Source organism: Camelina sativa, chromosome 19 (assembly GCF_030686135.1).
Source record: "Camelina sativa cultivar CO46 ecotype springtype chromosome 19, ASM3068613v1".
NCBI classification, from domain to species: Eukaryota; Viridiplantae; Streptophyta; class Magnoliopsida; order Brassicales; family Brassicaceae; genus Camelina; species Camelina sativa.
The window spans coordinates 25,163,730-25,181,789 of NC_141898.1; positions in this window are offsets into that span (position 1 = coordinate 25,163,730).

The following is an 18,060-nucleotide window of genomic DNA, read 5'->3' on the forward strand; positions in this document are numbered from 1 at the left end:
CTCGTAGCATAGCTCCTCACTCTGCACCGAGTCCTCAGATCATCCCGCAGAGCCAACAAGAACCTCCGCACTTGAGCCGACTCTGGCTCCAAAGCCCGGCCTGCATACCCCACAAGCCAACTGAACTCTGCATCTAGCTCATGCACTGTACGGTCCCCCTGAGTCAACCCGAAGAACCGTGCCTCCATACGATCAAGAGCCTCCTGTGGAAAATACTTGGAGTTAAACTCCCTCACAAAATCCACCCAAGTCATATCCCGTTGTACCCTCCGTGTTGTCACCGACCTCCACCACACACGTGCATCACCTGACAAGTAGTACACTGCCAAATCCACTCTAAACTGGTCGGGACACCGAAGCGATCGGAAAATATCCTCCATCCACTCTCTCCACTCATCCGCTACACTCGGATCCATACCTCCCGAGAAAGACCCTGCTCCCACTCGCTGCAGCTGCACCATCATCTGCACATACTGAGCATCCACTACCTCAACCCCCGGCTGCACACTTGCCTACAAACCCGCCACAGGCTGCACTGCTGGAACCTGCCCACCAACCATTAGCGGCACCACTGGGTCCTGCCCACCAACCACTGGCGGCACTAATGGGTCCTGCCATCCAACCACTGGCGGCACTACAGGAACCTGCCCACCAATCCCTGGCGGCACTGCTGATGGAAGCCGCGCCAAAACCTGAGCTAGCAAGCCCATCAAGACATCCTCCCTGCCTGGAGCACCCTCCGCTGCAACCCTCACACCTGGGGCAACACCGTGACCGACACCGGGCCCATCCGCCCTGCCATCACCCAAACCAGCCTGGTCTCCAGACACACTAGGATGAACTTGTGACTCCGTTACATCCTCACTGGCCATGCTCTGGGTCACACTCTCACTGGCCTCGGGAACCTAACCCCGTCCCTGACCATGACCACGACCACGTCCATGACCACGACCAACAGCACCCCCTCCTCTAACCATCTGTATCACCAAGAACAGAAGGCTAAGCAACAAATAATTCTAATAACACAAGAACACAACTCACCGTGGAATCACAAAGTAGGCTCGAAGAGGATGTTCTAGGACCCCATGCCACACACAATTGACTAAATCAATTAATCAACCCTAGCATGAAATCCCAAACATCAACAGCAAAAACACAGTGAACCCTAGACCTAGAACCGTAAGGGCTCTGATACCAAAATGAAACAACCCTTCCCGATTCTTTTTTTTTTTTATATAGTATTAATTCACTAGTGGTCCCATACCCACTAACAACCTAGCAACAATCAACAACAACGGATAACAAAAACAATTCCATTAAACCAATAAGAATTCCAACAATAACAATCCAATAACCAACAATGCAATAACCAAGTTCCAACATCCTACAATGTTCTATCAACTCAACACTAGCAACCTAACAATAGCTAGACCACAATCAATCAAGTCTCTAGAACATCCTCCTCCTCATCGCCCTGATTCCACGATCACACTTTGCCTTTACCTGCACCACAAACACAAATTGCAATGCATGAGTATTTTATAAACACTCAGTAAAGCAATCATCCCATCTACTGGGCTATACACACAAGCAATATAGACATCTCTAACCATCAATAAACAATCAACAATCAACAATAACAAACCAGGACTCAGCATCGACCGACACCAGTTGGAGGTTGCGTCGACCGACGCAAGATCTGCATCGACCGATGCAAGACTAACTTGCATCGACCGATGCTCCCATTGCATCGACCGACGCATGCTCGACATAGCACGAAAACCCTAGATTTTACGCGCCGTCCTCGCATTTGCATCGACCGACGCACAAAGTGCATCGACCGATGCAATGTCGAACATCGTTTTTCCCCAAGCTTCTCGCCCGATCTTCGTTCCTACAACCACAAAACTCGATCCCAAGCCACAAGAAAGCTTCCCAACGTCCCAAATAACAAACTAACAAGCCTAACCACACATAACAAGCAAATCAGAGATATCTCCAGCTTAGATAAGTCATGGTCATGCACTTACCTTTGCCACAGAAGAAATCCGACCCAAACACAGGAAGAAAACGCTCCTAGGAAGTTCCTACCATGATCTAAGCCTCAGATCTCACAGGAAAACGCCACAAACTTCCAAGAATCTCCCAAAAACGCTTAAGAACTGATAAGACCTCTTTCCTCTCTGGTTTTTCTCCCAAAATGGCTGAACTCGTCGAATGAGACAAAACACGACTTAAAGGTTTTCCCTAACCCAAAATGCAGCGTTTAACTTAACTCGTCCGCAGAAAACTGAACCTGCATCGACCGATGCAATCTCCTAAACCGGAATTTCGGTTCGTGGATGTTACACAGTAAAACTTCTATAAATTAATAATGTCGGGACCATAAAATTTTATTAATTTACAGAGATTTTAATTTTTCGATAAATTAATAATTATTAATTTATAAAGAGACTTTTCTAATTTGGTAAAAAAATTTAAAAATAAGATTTAATCGTTATAATTAATATTTTTATAAAATCAATTAAAATGATAATAACAATTATCATGTTTTGAAGATAGTACTCAAAGATTTTTATACTGTAAACATATTAAAAATGAACTCTAATAAAGATTAATGTGTATATATATATATACATATATTTAGATAATTTTATATAATTATTAGTTTATATTATTGATGGGACTATATATTTACAAAGGATTTTCAAAAAACATATTATCAAATTATGTCTAAAATTACACTAGTCCCAATTTGAAACCGACTAATTTTATTAATTTATAGATATTATTAATTTACCGAGTATTAATTTATAGAGGTTGTATTGTACGTAACAATTAGCATTTGCACAAAAAAAAAAAACCGAAACAATTAGCATGCAATGGTTTAGTTAGCTAGTATTATGTTTTAGCCGCTTCGTTTGTCCCGTGGTTGGAGTGACTCTAGTCGAGACCTAGCCATGGCTTTTATAGTCATTTTAAATTACTAATCTTTTTAAAGATATATTAAATAAAATGAGCAATTATATTTATAAGGAACTTTTATATAATAGACGTTATTAAATTTTTAATATTCTAATTTATTTATAAAGAAACCATCTAAATACTTACCACATGTTTATCTTTTATATCGCCGTGTTATATGGTTTGTTGAACTAACTAAATTTTAAACGTAGTTTTTTTTTCCTTTAAATTTGAGTATGAGAAAATCGCTAATTAAAAAAAAAATCACCTAGTTGAACTAACTTCGTGCAATTGCATAATAATGAAGGTGCCAAACTTAACTGTATCAACAATTCGACATAGCAAGCAAAAAAGATTTTTGATTCAAACTATTTGTACCATGAATGGTTAATAAACGATTGAAGTTTTTACTTTTTACTAATAATTTCAAATCATGGGATGGGAGAAAAAGGAAACTGAAGTGAAGAAAATAAAGGACAAGAAGAAAGCTAGTCCATTGAAAGTTGGAGGAAATGGACAAGAGAATGTTATGATTATTCCTCTCACATAAACCTTTGAAGAATATATGCGATTTGGGAGAGAACTTTCATCATTGATCAAAAGAAATAATAGAAAATAATTAAATTTTTTTAAAAAATAGAAAATAATAGAAAACAATTAAATTCTTATGTATAAGATAATAATAATAATAATAATAATAATAAAAATAACTCACCAATAATTCAACAAAAGTTTCGAAAGTGAGAAGTGGGCACAAAAGTGCCCATCTTTGGTTACAATCAAAGAATCCAACATAAAATCAAAGTTCTCAAGATGCTCCATATAGCATATAACCTCCTTTTTTTTAAGAACCAATAATTTCTTATAAGATAAAAAAATAAACATAATATATTCCATTTGCTTTTTGCTTACAATAATCTTTTTCTCCTTTTGGGTCCATTGACACAATTTTCTTTCAAGCTCTAACATACAATGAGGCTAAGGTCTATAGTAGTAATAAACTTTTTTAGCCGAGTCACTTCAATCTATTCCAATCTCCAAATTTTGTTTCAATTGCATCAATGTTACTTGATTATGATAATCTCTTTCCCAAGAAATTAATATCAGTTTTCCTGTGGAAAAAGCTGGTGTATGTGGTCGTTAGACATCCTAACATGTGGAAAAAAAACAAATGATTATTTAGGTTTCGTGTTAAAACTTTTTTAAAACTGGAGCATAGACAATGCCTCCCTGACTGATTCATTAGGATTGTAATGAATAAACTTTTAGAATAAAATAATTAGCAAAACTCACATTAGCCAGATAGCAATATGCTAAAAATAAGCAAATCGGGAAAATGAAGATTTCAAAGAAATTAATTTAGATAAATATTAAAAAATAAAAATGGAATAAGTCTTTTATATATAGCGACCTAGAATCTCACCTAAAGACATAAGGTTGGCAACAACCGTTTCATTACTCAGCAAAGCCTAAAAAGAAAATATAACACTTTTTAATGTGCCAAAGCGACACGTCTAAAGAGTTGATATCATTGTCATTTTCGTAATCTTTAAAATTGGATCCATTTTTTTATTCATGTTCCGTATAGCATCTGAGTATTTTTTTGGGACTGAACATTTCTATTCAGCAGGTGGAATTTTTTTATATATATATCATATAGATACGTTGGATATAATTTCGAATTTTTAAAATAGCCTTGCCAGTGTGGGTAATGGATTATCATACAATAATTTTTAAATCTTGATATTTCCATTTTTATTTTTAACTATTTTTATTCTACTCAATTTAGTATGTTAACAAAACCACTCACCTATCCACATGATTTGCAATATCGATTTCGGTGAAAACTTTCCGACAGTTTGATCTTTGTCACAATTTGTAGAGAAATACCTAAGAAACTTATTCATATGCAACTAAAATCAGATCAGTTAAAAGGTTAGATATGGAGCAAGGATCATGTTGAAGATGCTTAAAAAAATATCTTTCGAATTCAGTACGTATATAGTCCAAATGATGTTAGGAAAAAAAAAACCTAATTCTTTTTTGTCTTTACACAAAAAAAATTCTTACAAAGCAGATTTACTTATCTAAGTGTATATTTGAATGCTGCTGTAAGATCGATTTCTTCCATACGATGTTACATATATAGGTGTTGTACAAATGCAAACTGTTTTGATTAATTAAACTTTGTTGACAAATAAAAAGGATGGATATACATATTGATAGAATAGATATATGGCAACATTCTTAATATTGCATTGTATAAAATATTTTCGATACATAACTCTAGTTGTACACAATATATATAGTGGTCATATATGTGATGAGAATCCTCACAGAGATTATCCTATTATCTTATATGGTATCAGAGCATTAGATTCATCTTAAATCCTAGCCGCACAACTGATCAAATTTCACTTTTTTCTTTATTTTTTTCTTTTTCTTCTTCCTCTTCGTTTCTTGTTCTGTTTTTGTCCTTTCTCCATGACTGCTCCAGCTGTTTCTTCTAATGATAAGCCTTTTGGCATCTCTCAAATCTGGGCATACGTCCCTATTGTGCTTGACATGGAGAAACTGAATTATGACAAGTGGTGTGAGCTCTTCGAGACTCACTGCCTGTGTTACGGTGTCCTCGGCCATCTCGACGGTTCCTCTCGTCCGTCGTCTACCACCGACACTACATGGAAAGAACGTGATGGGCTGGTGAAGATGTGGATCTACGGTACCATCTCGGAATCGATTCTTGACACGGTTCTCAAAGCTAAGTGCTCTGCTCGTGACTTGTGGCTTACCATCGAGGCTCTCTTTCGTGACAACAAAGAAGCTCGAGCTCTCCAGTTGGAAAACAAGCTGGGCACAATCACGATTGGAGACTGGAGTGTTCATGAATATTGCAAGAAATTGAAGAACCTCTCTGATCTTCTTGCGAATATCGACTCCCCGGTGACAGATTGTGGACTTGTGCTCCATCTTCTCAACGGCTTGACGGATAAGTTCGACAGCATCATCAATGTGATCAAACATCGTGAGCCTTTTCCAACATTCTCGGTTGCTCGTTCGATGCTCATCATGGAAGAGGAACGTCTCTCCAAGCATACCCGTGTCACCCCTACCACGTCTCATCATCCATCCTCACCTGACGTGCTCTTCACGTCATCGGACCATCATCTTCGTCATCAACAACAATCGGGATCTCTCTATAGGGGTGGTGGTCGTGGCCGCGGTCGTGGGGGACGCAACAACCGTGGTGGCCGTGGTCGTTCTCACAACACTTATTGGCCTCCATCCTCGAACAATTGGAATTATGGCGCTCCTCAAGCTCCATATCCTTATTCTTACGGGCCGACACCACCTCTGTACTATGTCGCTAATCTTTTCCAGCACTCTGTTCGGCCTCCACAACACTTCCCGGCACATCCCTCACACGCTGCATCGGGCATTCTTGGTTCACATCCTCAACCTCCCCAAGCTGCTGCTCATCTTGTCCAAGCCCCACCAGCTCAAGTTACTGATCAATCTGCATATGTGCCGTCTGCCCTTGCACATGCTTTCAACACTATGACGTTGCAGGACCCCAACATTGGCGGCTAGGTCATGGACACCGGTGCGACCACTCATGTCACCAACAATCAAGGTAATCTAAGTTCTACTCATAATTTGAGCACACTTCCAATGATTACAGTCGGTAATGGATCACTTGCGTCTGTAACTAATGTTGGTCATGGTACTCTCATTTCTTCCTCTCATCCTTTTCAGCTCAAAAATATTCTTGTTTGTTCTTCCATGGTTAAAAATTTGATCTATGTTCGTCGCTTTGCTATTGACAACAATTGCTCTCTTGAATTTGATCCTTTTGGTTTTTCTATTAAGGACCTTCAAACTCGGACCAAGCTTCTCCGATGTAACAGCCCAGGTCCGCTCTACTCGGTGTCTCTTCCCCAGTCGCTTGCTTCCCCACATGCTCTCACGGTGTATGCACCGACTAGTGATGTGTGGCATCAACGTCTTGGTCACCTCAGTAGCGCGAACCATCGTCTTTTAGCTTCTTCTTCTTCTTCTATTTTATTTAATCAGCAAAATAATGTGTGTCATGCATGTCAACTTGGCAAACACACAAGACTTCCTTTTATGCCTTCTCAAACAATTTTCTCGCAACCATTTGATATTGTTCATTCAGATATTTGGACCTCTCCTATTCTCAGTTTAAGTGGAATCAAATATTATCTCTTGTTTCTTGACCATTTTTCTCAGTTTGTCTGGATTTATCCAATCAAACACAAGAGCGATACGTTCAGCAGATATCTTTATTTTTCAAATTATGTGAAGACCCAATTTCGATGCAACATCAAGTCTCTTCAATATGACAATGGGGGAGAATTCAACAACAATATGCTCCTTAATCACTTGGCTTCGGAGGGTACAACGATCCGGTTCTCCTGTCCCCATACATCTCAACAAAACGGCAAAGCAGAACGGATGCTACGGACCATCAACAACACTGTTCGCACACTCTTAAGTCACGCAAGCTTACCCTACTCCTATTGGGTCGAGGCTCTTCACACGGCGGTGTATCTGCTGAACATCGCTCCATCCTCCACTATTGGTCATGAGATTCCCTACACTAAACTGTTTCAAAAACCAGTATCTTATTCTCATCTTAGAGTCTTTGGTTATTTATGTTATCCTAATCTTTTACCCACTTCTCCTCACAAACTTGCTCCTAGGTCCACAGTTTGCATATTTCTTGGCTTTCCCTCTAATCATCATGGCTACAGGTGTCTTGATCTCTCTACATATAAGATCATATTATCTCGCCATGTTGTTTTTTATGAAACGATCTTCCCGTTTTCCATACAGCCAAACATTCCAACTCCTCCCACAAACACAGTTCCGTCTCATCTATCTCCCATCATACTGCCTATTCCTCATATTTCTTCAAACAAAACTCTTGATCCTTCGCCTGTTCTTCATGTCTTGCCTCCTTCGCAAGCTACTCATCCCATGACCACTCGCAGCAAAAATGGCATATATAAGCCTCAAACTCGGCTTTGTCTTACTGCTAATGTTGTTTCTCCCATTCCCTTGTCTCATGTTCAGGCCGCAAAAGATCCATTTTGGAATAATGCTATGGATGAGGAATACAATGCTCAAATTAAGAGTGGCACTTGGAACCTTGTTCCGCGCCCTCCTAACGTTAATGTGATCCGTTCTTTATGGTTGTTCAAACATAAGTATCATGTAGATGGGAGCTTAGCACGTTATAAAGCTCGACTTGTGGCTAATGGCAAATCTCAAGAGCTTGGCGTCGACTATGATGAAACTTTTAGCCCGATTGTGAAGCATGCCACTATTCGATCCGTTCTACATCTCGCTGTCACTAGAGATTGGTCGCTTCGCCAACTCGACGTTAAGAACGCATTTCTCAATGGCGACCTTGACGAGGTCGTCTACATGCATCAATCGGCCGGCTATGTGGACCCCGAGAAACCCGATCATGTTTGTTTATTGTTCAGGTCCCTATACGGTCTCAAGCAGGCGCCCAGAGCTTGGAACACCAGGTTTGCCAACTATGCAAAGAGCATTGGCTCCAAAAAGAGTCTCTCCGACGCTTCTTTGTTTATCAACGACCATGGGGCTGATCTCGCTTATCTACTCTTGTACGTGGATGACATTGCTCTCACCGTGTCATCCCCGTCTCTCCTTGATATGATCATTCAATCTCTAAGCAAGGAGGTCGAAATGATGGACCTTGGCCAACTACATCACTTTCTCGGCATTACCTTCACCCGTAGTAGCACTGGCCTCTTTCTTCATCAACTCAACTATTCCACCGATATCATTGCTCGCGCCGGCATGAGCAATTGCAAATCATGTCTTACTCCAGTCGATACGCTCGGTAAGTTAGCTGAAGACGATGGGCCTCCCGTTGCTGATCCGATATTATACCGTAGCCTTGCTGGCGCATTGCAGTACTTGACTTTCACAAGACCGGATATCTCATTTGCCGTTCAACAAGTATGTCTCTTCATGCATGATCCCCGGGAGTCGCATTTCAATGCGTTGAAACGCATTCTTCGGTATCTTCAGGGCACTCTCGATCATGGGCTTCATTTCTACAATAATTCTCCGATTACACTCACTGCTTATTCTAATGCTGCTTATGTTTCACCGAACTCCGACGACTCACTCACCACCTATTCCGACGCCGACTGGGCGGGTTGCCCATCTACACGACGTTCTACATTGGGGTTTTGTATATTTCTTGGGGATAATCTTATTTCTTGACGGCAACCCACTGTGTCTCGTTCAAGTGCTGAAGCAGAGTACAAAGGCGTGGCTAATGCGGTCTCCGAAGCTACTTGGCTTCGAAATCTGTTTCTTGAGCTTTGTGTTCTGTTAAACCGAGCTATTGTGGTCTACTGTGATAATATCAGCGTTGTGTATCTCTCCTCTAATCCCATTAAACATCAACGCACTAAGCATATAGAGATTGACATTCACTTTGTCCGGGAAAAGGTTGCTCTTGGTCAAGTCTGCGTTCTTCATGTTCTTTCTGCATATCAGTATGCCGATATTTTTACTAAGGGTCTTCGTTCTCCCTTATTTCTTGACTTCCGATTCAGTCTGAGCATTCGTCCACCCAATGCTCCGAACGCTCCAACTGTGAGGAAGTGATAGAATAGATATATTGCATTATATATAATATTATCGATACATAACCCTAGTTGTACACAATATATATAGTGGTCATATATGTGATAAAACTCCTCACGGAGATTACCCTATTATCTTACACATATATATGTTTGAAGCAGAGTATTTTACATGATGAACGTGGGACGTAAATAGAGGTCTGCATATATTTTATCAGAGATTTAATTAATGACTTTTTTTTGTTTTTATCAAAGATTTAATTAATGACTAAGTAATCGAAAAGAATAGTATCATGCATCCTTGAGAATTTCAATTTCCAACACTCTATATCAATTAACGAGCTTATAACTATTATATGTGATTCGATTGAGAAGATCTAGTGACCTTGAAATGAGCACAACATTCTGAAACACATCAATCTTGGGCTCACATAGTCACATAATCTACCATAAGATAGCTTCTACTCTTTTGTATGTATATTTTTAATTGACTTCGACAGATAATTAGAATCTAGAAAAGTTTAAACAAGGGCAAATTATATTTTGATTATAATGAGATGCGAGAAAGTGGTGGGACATAAACAGATGCACACAAGCATGGCCAGTGGCCACACCTAATACATTCAAGAAGAATACACATGCATCATACCACAATTGGATTACTTATATACAAAGAAGAATATATATAACAAGAATAAAATTAGGTCTATATAGTGGTGCCAATCTGTAATTTAATAACTGACGATGTGTGTCTACTTCCTTGATGGATGTATGGACATACAATCACATAATACATCATGCTACATATACATTAAAATGGCATGTTAGGTTCTTAGCTTATTTTTATCACCCTAAAGATATCCTTATGACTGAATATTGAATATCGAAACCACATGATCACATGTTTATTTTTGGAATATTTTACCTGAAAAACTATAGCTGATATCCCAATTTCAGTTAAGAAACTTCGCTATTTTTATTCAAGTTTTTGTACTTTCATTCATTCATTCTTGGGGCAATTCGACACTTTATTTGTTATTAGCATTACAATTTTCTGGGATTTTGAATTAGGCATGTACTATTTAAGGTAACATAGTAATATTGGAGTCCAAAGCGGATTTTATAAGATTCAACTTTGTTTGACATAGAATATAATTTTCATTTTATGGAAGTGCATGCTCTCAATTTAGTCAGAATGCTTGGTTTAAAAGTTTGAAAGCAAGCCCGTTTTAAAAATAAAATGTCAAAAATATTTTCACAATTAAAAGAAAAATATAAGACTACCTCAAAAACTTTATTGCTATATATATATATATATATATATCTAGACTTGTAAATTAAATTTTATTTGTGAATACAAATTGGTAAAGTTGTGCCTAACACTATGGTATTTTTGAAAACATAATGATTGCATTTTCAAAAACTATGCACAAAATGGTGGTATATTGACAAATTCACCCAAAAGTGAATGTTATTGTTAAATTAAAGTTACTTCTCATTATAAATCAAAGTCAAACAGAATTAGTATGGGGTAGAGTCTACTGTTTAATTGGATCAATTCTACATGAACATGACTATATTGTGCGCTAATCAACTCTTACTTTTTTTTTAAGCAAGTAGAAAAAGATTCATGATCGGAACATAGCATGACGTCTACGGATGTATATATATAGATATCTTTCCTATTTTGTTATTAAAATTCTTATAACGTAACTCTCTTTGTTTTTTATGAAAATTTATTTTTGTATTTTTGTTTTCATTTCATTTTTTTTTTGTTTGTTTGGCTAATTGGATACCCTAGTCGCTCTGGTTGACTTAGAAATATAAATAATGCAAGAGCAAAAGAACACGTAAGTCCATTCTATCACGTGTTGTTGATTAAAAATTTTGGCATCAACAATTGACATGTTATCTACCTTTGGATATAGTTTACTATTTGTTACAAACTGATAAGAGTTTGATTGATTCTATTAAGACTTTTAATAATCGAAATATTCCGGATCAATTATACCAAATTACCATTATACATTTCTCCAGAATCTATGGAAAGCATTATAAAAAAAAATTTACGTACTATTTCCCAAATATTTGTATCGCTATATTCTGCAGAAGATGTCGCTAAGACACTCAAAGGAACATGGTATTATTGTTTCAAATGGTTCAAAGCCCAAATGATCTTATATATTATAATTATTGATCTGTTTGATCTATATATAATCAAAATATCTTGTAGACACTAAACTACATGATTTACGTATCGACACCAAATTAAACTAACAATGTACAAAAGTTCAAGAAGTAACTTTAGGATCTTGAACAAATTATATGTAACTAAATTGTGGTTCGTATTAGTGTTCTTAACAATTGTGGAGAAATTGTAAATGAATAGAGAAAAGATAAAGAAATTAGGGTGATATTTAGGATGGAAATATTTCACAAAAAATTGTTAAGAACAATTTATTGTTGGAGACCGGTGGAATTTCTTTTTTTTTTCTTTTATGAAAAATTTCTAAAATGTTTGGTTTTTATGATTGTTATGTTTTCTGAGAGTGTGGTATTATTGTTAACTTTCAATCCAATGATCTTGGACTTTATAGTTTAATGCTAGTATTATTTTTTCCAAGATGACTTGTAAGCAAAAATAATAGATACTAATGAAATACTTTACGTTGTTGACATGATGATGTACATAAACACATACACATATAGGTGCACATGTCATCTTATTATTGGACTCTTATTGTTCTACAAATAAATATTTTCTATCTATATGTGCGTGTGTGGGTACATATAACTACATATACATGTGCAGAACAAAAAACAAATTAAAGGGTACACATATCATATGTTATATGGTCTCTTTCATAAAGCCAAAAGATGGGACAAATTAGCTTAGATTTTTGTAATATTTTATATGATCTTATGTCTTTTTATCTCAATGACCCAACTTCAATTTAGACTTAGTTCTATTTTGCCCCATCTATCTCTCCTTGGCCAACCTTTACACACATAACACACATAGTTTTATCTTAACTTGTCATTATCTTTAGAATCGATGAAGATTCGCCAAAACAAATATATAATAAATAATACAAAAGTTAAAATGAAGGTACATAAACGGTAAAAGTGGGTTTCTTGTCTTTTTATTTGGTTCGCCTATAAAGTAAATGTGTTTTATTTCATTAAAAAAAGTAAGTCAACGAAAGTTTGTATCAACAATTTTGTTCCAAAAACAAAGTCAAAAAAAATAATTTCATGTAAACATTATGTAATTATCATCATAACTGAGACATTTTTGGTTGTATTAAAAGTGTAGAACATGGACCGTAGGTTAATAACACTAAAAGGGCTACTACTACTTCACATATTCGATTACACGATTACACACCACTAATAATTAACTTTATTTTAAAACTGATTTAGCTAAAAAGGTTTGGCTCAAGTGGTGGATTCACACATCACGAGATTCAGTGGATGTTAAATCACAGAAGCTGTAGTAGTACCACGGATCCACCTTAGCTTCTTTTTTTCTTTCTTTCATTTCACGTCTGTGAATGAGTTTTTATTTATTTTAAAGAAGTGGACCGAACAGGTGGAGAGACTTGATTGGATGTATCTGTCTGTCACCTACGTAAATGACAGATCCTTAAAAGCTTATAGTTATGGTAGTAAAAATCAGATTCTTCTTCTTCTTCGTAACGGTCCTCTTACATTTTACAAAACTCTATATATATTGCATTTATAACATTAGCACGACGTTCAATAACAACTGACGCTTGTTTGTTTCGTATCTATGATCTATGCTACGGCCGTTTGATTCTTATATTTTAACGGTAAAAAAAGAAAAAAGGCAATGCTTTCAAGAACACGAATTTTTAAATAATAATAGTAGATGGTCTTCTCGCTTTGAGCAAAAAAAAAAGTTTTCTCTGATAATAATATTTATCACAGTTTTGTGATGAATAGTCAGCTTTCTCAATTCCTTTAGATTTTATGTTTTGGTGCAATGAAATTCTTTTTAATAATTTATTATTTGCTTTTATACAGGTTAGGACAACTAGTGGAGTATTTTTCTAATATAAACTGTGTTTTCAATAAATGAATCTAACAAATATTGTTATCAATTTTTATAAGTAAATGTATTTTATTTTATTAAACTTCTTCTTACTAAGATGGGGAAGAATAATTATTGTAAAATTAAGGGAAATGGAGTATTTTGTTTATATTCTAGGATTACCCAAAGATCTGTTTATTATGTTCAACGTAGACTTTTTATCATTCAATAGACGTATAATTGTTTGATACTATTACCTAATACCTATGGCTATTATGCATTTAAGTTGTTTATGTCACAGACAAAACAGAGAAGTTTAATGTGTGAAATTAAATTGTATTTTGAAGTCAATTACTTTGAATTTGAAGAATTGTTGTTTTCTTTGAATTTTATAAACACCCCTATTGATCAACGATAAATGTGATTCCAATATATTAACATACGTACAAGAAAAAATATCAACTAATTAAGTTATGACTTATGACTATCTCGAGTTTGATGGAGGCGTGTGAGGCCGTACATATTGCAGAATTCTCAAAGTACACTGACACAAGGGAAATTTCCAAATTGGGGTAGATTATGCTATTTTGATAATTTTATTTAAGAAACTTATTTTTATATATCATTCAAAAAAATAATCTTTTTTTAAAAAGATTTCGTATAAGTCGAACAATAAACTTTTATCAAAAAAGTGTTCGAACAAATATAACACATGTTAAACTTCTTACGGTGTAACATATTTCTGTGTAGAATATACATTATCCCCTATTTAATATTTCGGAAGTACATAACTTATTTTGTAGATTATATAATAGATATATATATATATATATATGATTTTTTAGTTATAAACTTATGATATTCATGATTTAGGTGTATCATATAATATACAGGTTAGTTTGATTTTTTGGTAATTAGAGATAATATGCATTTAGTTAATTATAGTAACACATAAAATCAATTATAGGTAACATTTAAAAGATAAGGAAATCTTTCAACCTAATTAAAACAAACATATGTGATTTTTCTTTCACTTTTATTTGATTTTATATCTAAATTATTTTAAATTATTATATAATATATTTAGTTAATGAAATAAATTATTTTTTCTGCATATGATGTAATTTAAACTTTTTAAAACGGACATATATTATTCGACTGATAAATAAAAAATTGTATAAAATGTCTCAATCACAGTGCCTAAGAAAACTAGGCAAAGATTCAAAGTCATAATATAAAAAAATGACAAAAATGATTCTGAATACGAATGGGCATGAACTTTGATTATTCAGGCATTGAAATCATACTATAAAGTCATACTTCAAAGTCATAATATTAACACCAATATATATTGTTCAATCTATAAAATATTCAAGCTTTAATAATATTAGTCTTTTAAAAAATTTCTATTCAACTAAAATTTTGACTGAATAGCGAGTAAAATTTTGAATATTTAAATTCAATTTCATATATTTCTTTTGTTGAATTGTATAATTTTATATACTGTAATAAACTTTTTAAATAATTTAATTTGAAGTATTTAAAATAGTTTAATTTGATATTTTTAAGAATATCATAAATATATGATAGAACAAAAAATTTAAATTATAAACACTCTAATTTGATTTGTTATAGCACGGGTCAATAATATGCCATTATAGAATGAAAATTTTTCAAGAAATATGATTTCTTGCTAAAGCACGGGTTGAAATTTCAAAAAATATGATTTCTCAGATTAAATTAAAGTTTGGAATAATGTTGTTTGGTAGAGGCTTTCTCGGTCAAGATGATTTTGACAAACATATGTTACATATTTGGTCCTAAAATTAATATGTGATATATTGTGGGTTAAGTCATATAATTAACAATCAAAATATAATATATAATTTTAAAAACTAAACAAATCAAATTAAATTAACAAACAAAAATTAATGTTTTTAACAAACAAACAACATTATTCCAAAATAGATATTATTTCATAAGTCATATTTAGAACATGATTTCATGGTATAGTGTTTTATCCCAAAAGAAAAAAACTTTTAAAACAGATAAAACAATCATATACATAATTATTTAAATAAAAATTACAAAATAAACAGAAGAAATTTCAATCCGTGTTCTAGCACATGTCCGATTCTAGTTATAGATTTATAGCATTACCTTTCTTGATAACGATGTAACGGAAGACTTCGCGAAAGTATCATTAAGATACTTCGTATTTTTGATTCAGATTCATCTGCGAAATCGTGCTTGGTCCAAAAAAAAAGAAAAGAATCATCTTGTTTCATATGTATGTAAAAGGGGGAAATAAAAATACAATTTTCAAATTTATTTTAATACTCTATGACTACTTCTAAGACTAAGACCAATGATCTAATCACAAGCGTAGTTGTAACTCATCTCGCCTACGCTATCTTCTTGACCTTTTTTAATCTGAATATTTAGTTGTATTAACAAAATTACAACTTTACTTTGTTTTTTTTTTGGGGGCAAAATTACAACTTTACTAAGTTAGTACTTTTCATACTTATTTTAGTTGTATTTAACAAAATTACAAAACTTACTTTTCATACTTATTTTAGTTGTATTTAACAAAATTACAACCTTAGTAACAAAATTATAGTTTTGTTAGAACTTTTCATATACCAATTTTAGTTGTATAAACAAAACTGCAACTTTACTAACAACTTATAATTTTGTAAATAGTTGTGATTAGATGGCTTATTAGAAGAAAAAGCTTGGATTGTAGCATGTACGCATGATGGTGAAAGTAAACTTTTATGGTTATATTGATGTTTATTCGGATTCGTTCTGCTAACTGTAGGCATATTATTAAACATTTTTGTTTTGTTTTCTGGATGTGTCATGGTGAAAGTAACAATAAAAGCTTAAAAATAATTGAAAGATGATAATGTAGCGTTAAAATGAAGACTAATCCGCAGTTTACGCGAGCATAACCTTTTTTCAATATAAAACATGGTTTATATAGAAAAGTTCATATTTCTTTATATGTTCACTCTACTTTGCCTATGTGAATAGTTCCAGAAAATTATCTATAATTGTTTTCATAACAACCTCTCTATAAAAGTTTAATTCGCGACCTTTCGAATGTCAAATATGCTTTCATGTGTTTATATATATATTGATACATTAAACGGAGTTAAAAAGATTAATTTAACATGGCTAATCTTTTTAAAACTTGTTCTCTCTGTTTTGCTACTAATTAAGAGGCTAATGTAATTTAAGTACGGAAATAAAAAGAATATTTTGTGAAAAGAACGATGGAGATGATGAAATTTGGTGTTATTTTCTCGCAAAATATAATTACATGCTTTTTTCTTAAGTATTACATGCTTTTTATAATAAGTGGAGTTTAGAATACATGATTTCAGATTGAGTTTTCTGAAATAAGAAGATAAAAACATCATCTTCTTGTTTGTCTGTTTCTAAAATTATCTTAGTAAACCGATATTTGTGTTTTTTTTTTCTTCATTATCCAATTTATGAGAAGTCGAGTTTATGAACCAAAAAAAATTACGTAGGGGAGGGTGTATTATTGGGGGGACCCAGCACGATTAAAAAGTCAAATACCTCCTCAGCCATCTTGTTGAAATAAAATATAAAAATAAATAAATAAAACTTGAAAACAAATTTTCGTTAAATTTCTCTAAATATTAATGATATCCACAACATGTGAATTGTTCCAGCAATTGCTGACCTTGCCATGAGGCACACACACCTTGGAAGAGCCATTGTTCCATTACCATCCTTTAAAGCCATTAATACATACTAGTAGTATCAGATTAGGATTTAGGATTACCATACTTCATTCACATATTAACAGTTTTTATAATTCCTACTATATGTTTTAATATAGTTTTCGACTAAAGGTCATCTAAGTATATTTTTGCCCCCTAACTCTTAATATCCCTTGCAATAAAAAAAAAATCTAATAATAATTCTAGTGTCCAAATTTTATGAGATTTATTCTGTATTTTATACATCATTCTTTATATTTACTAACATTGTTTATTTTTGGTCTTCCAGATATTTGTCCTTAATTTCCTAGGAAATCAAGTTATAAAATTAATTTACTCTCCACCTTTTTTAAAAGTCAAGTAAATATATCCTAATTAAAATTGTAATAAAACCGGTAAAAAATTAATTGACCTTCACCATTGTTTTATAAGTATTATTCAGATTTTATAGAATTATTTTTATTTGATTTTTCCTTCTTAGTTTATACATACAAATATACCAGTTAAGAACTTAAGATAGGGTTATTGGTTCTATGATATTAATGGATTTGGAAATTTAAACAAAAATCATGTGTTATTCAATCATTGATTTTAAAATACTTATCAAAATTATGTGTTATTGGTTATATGA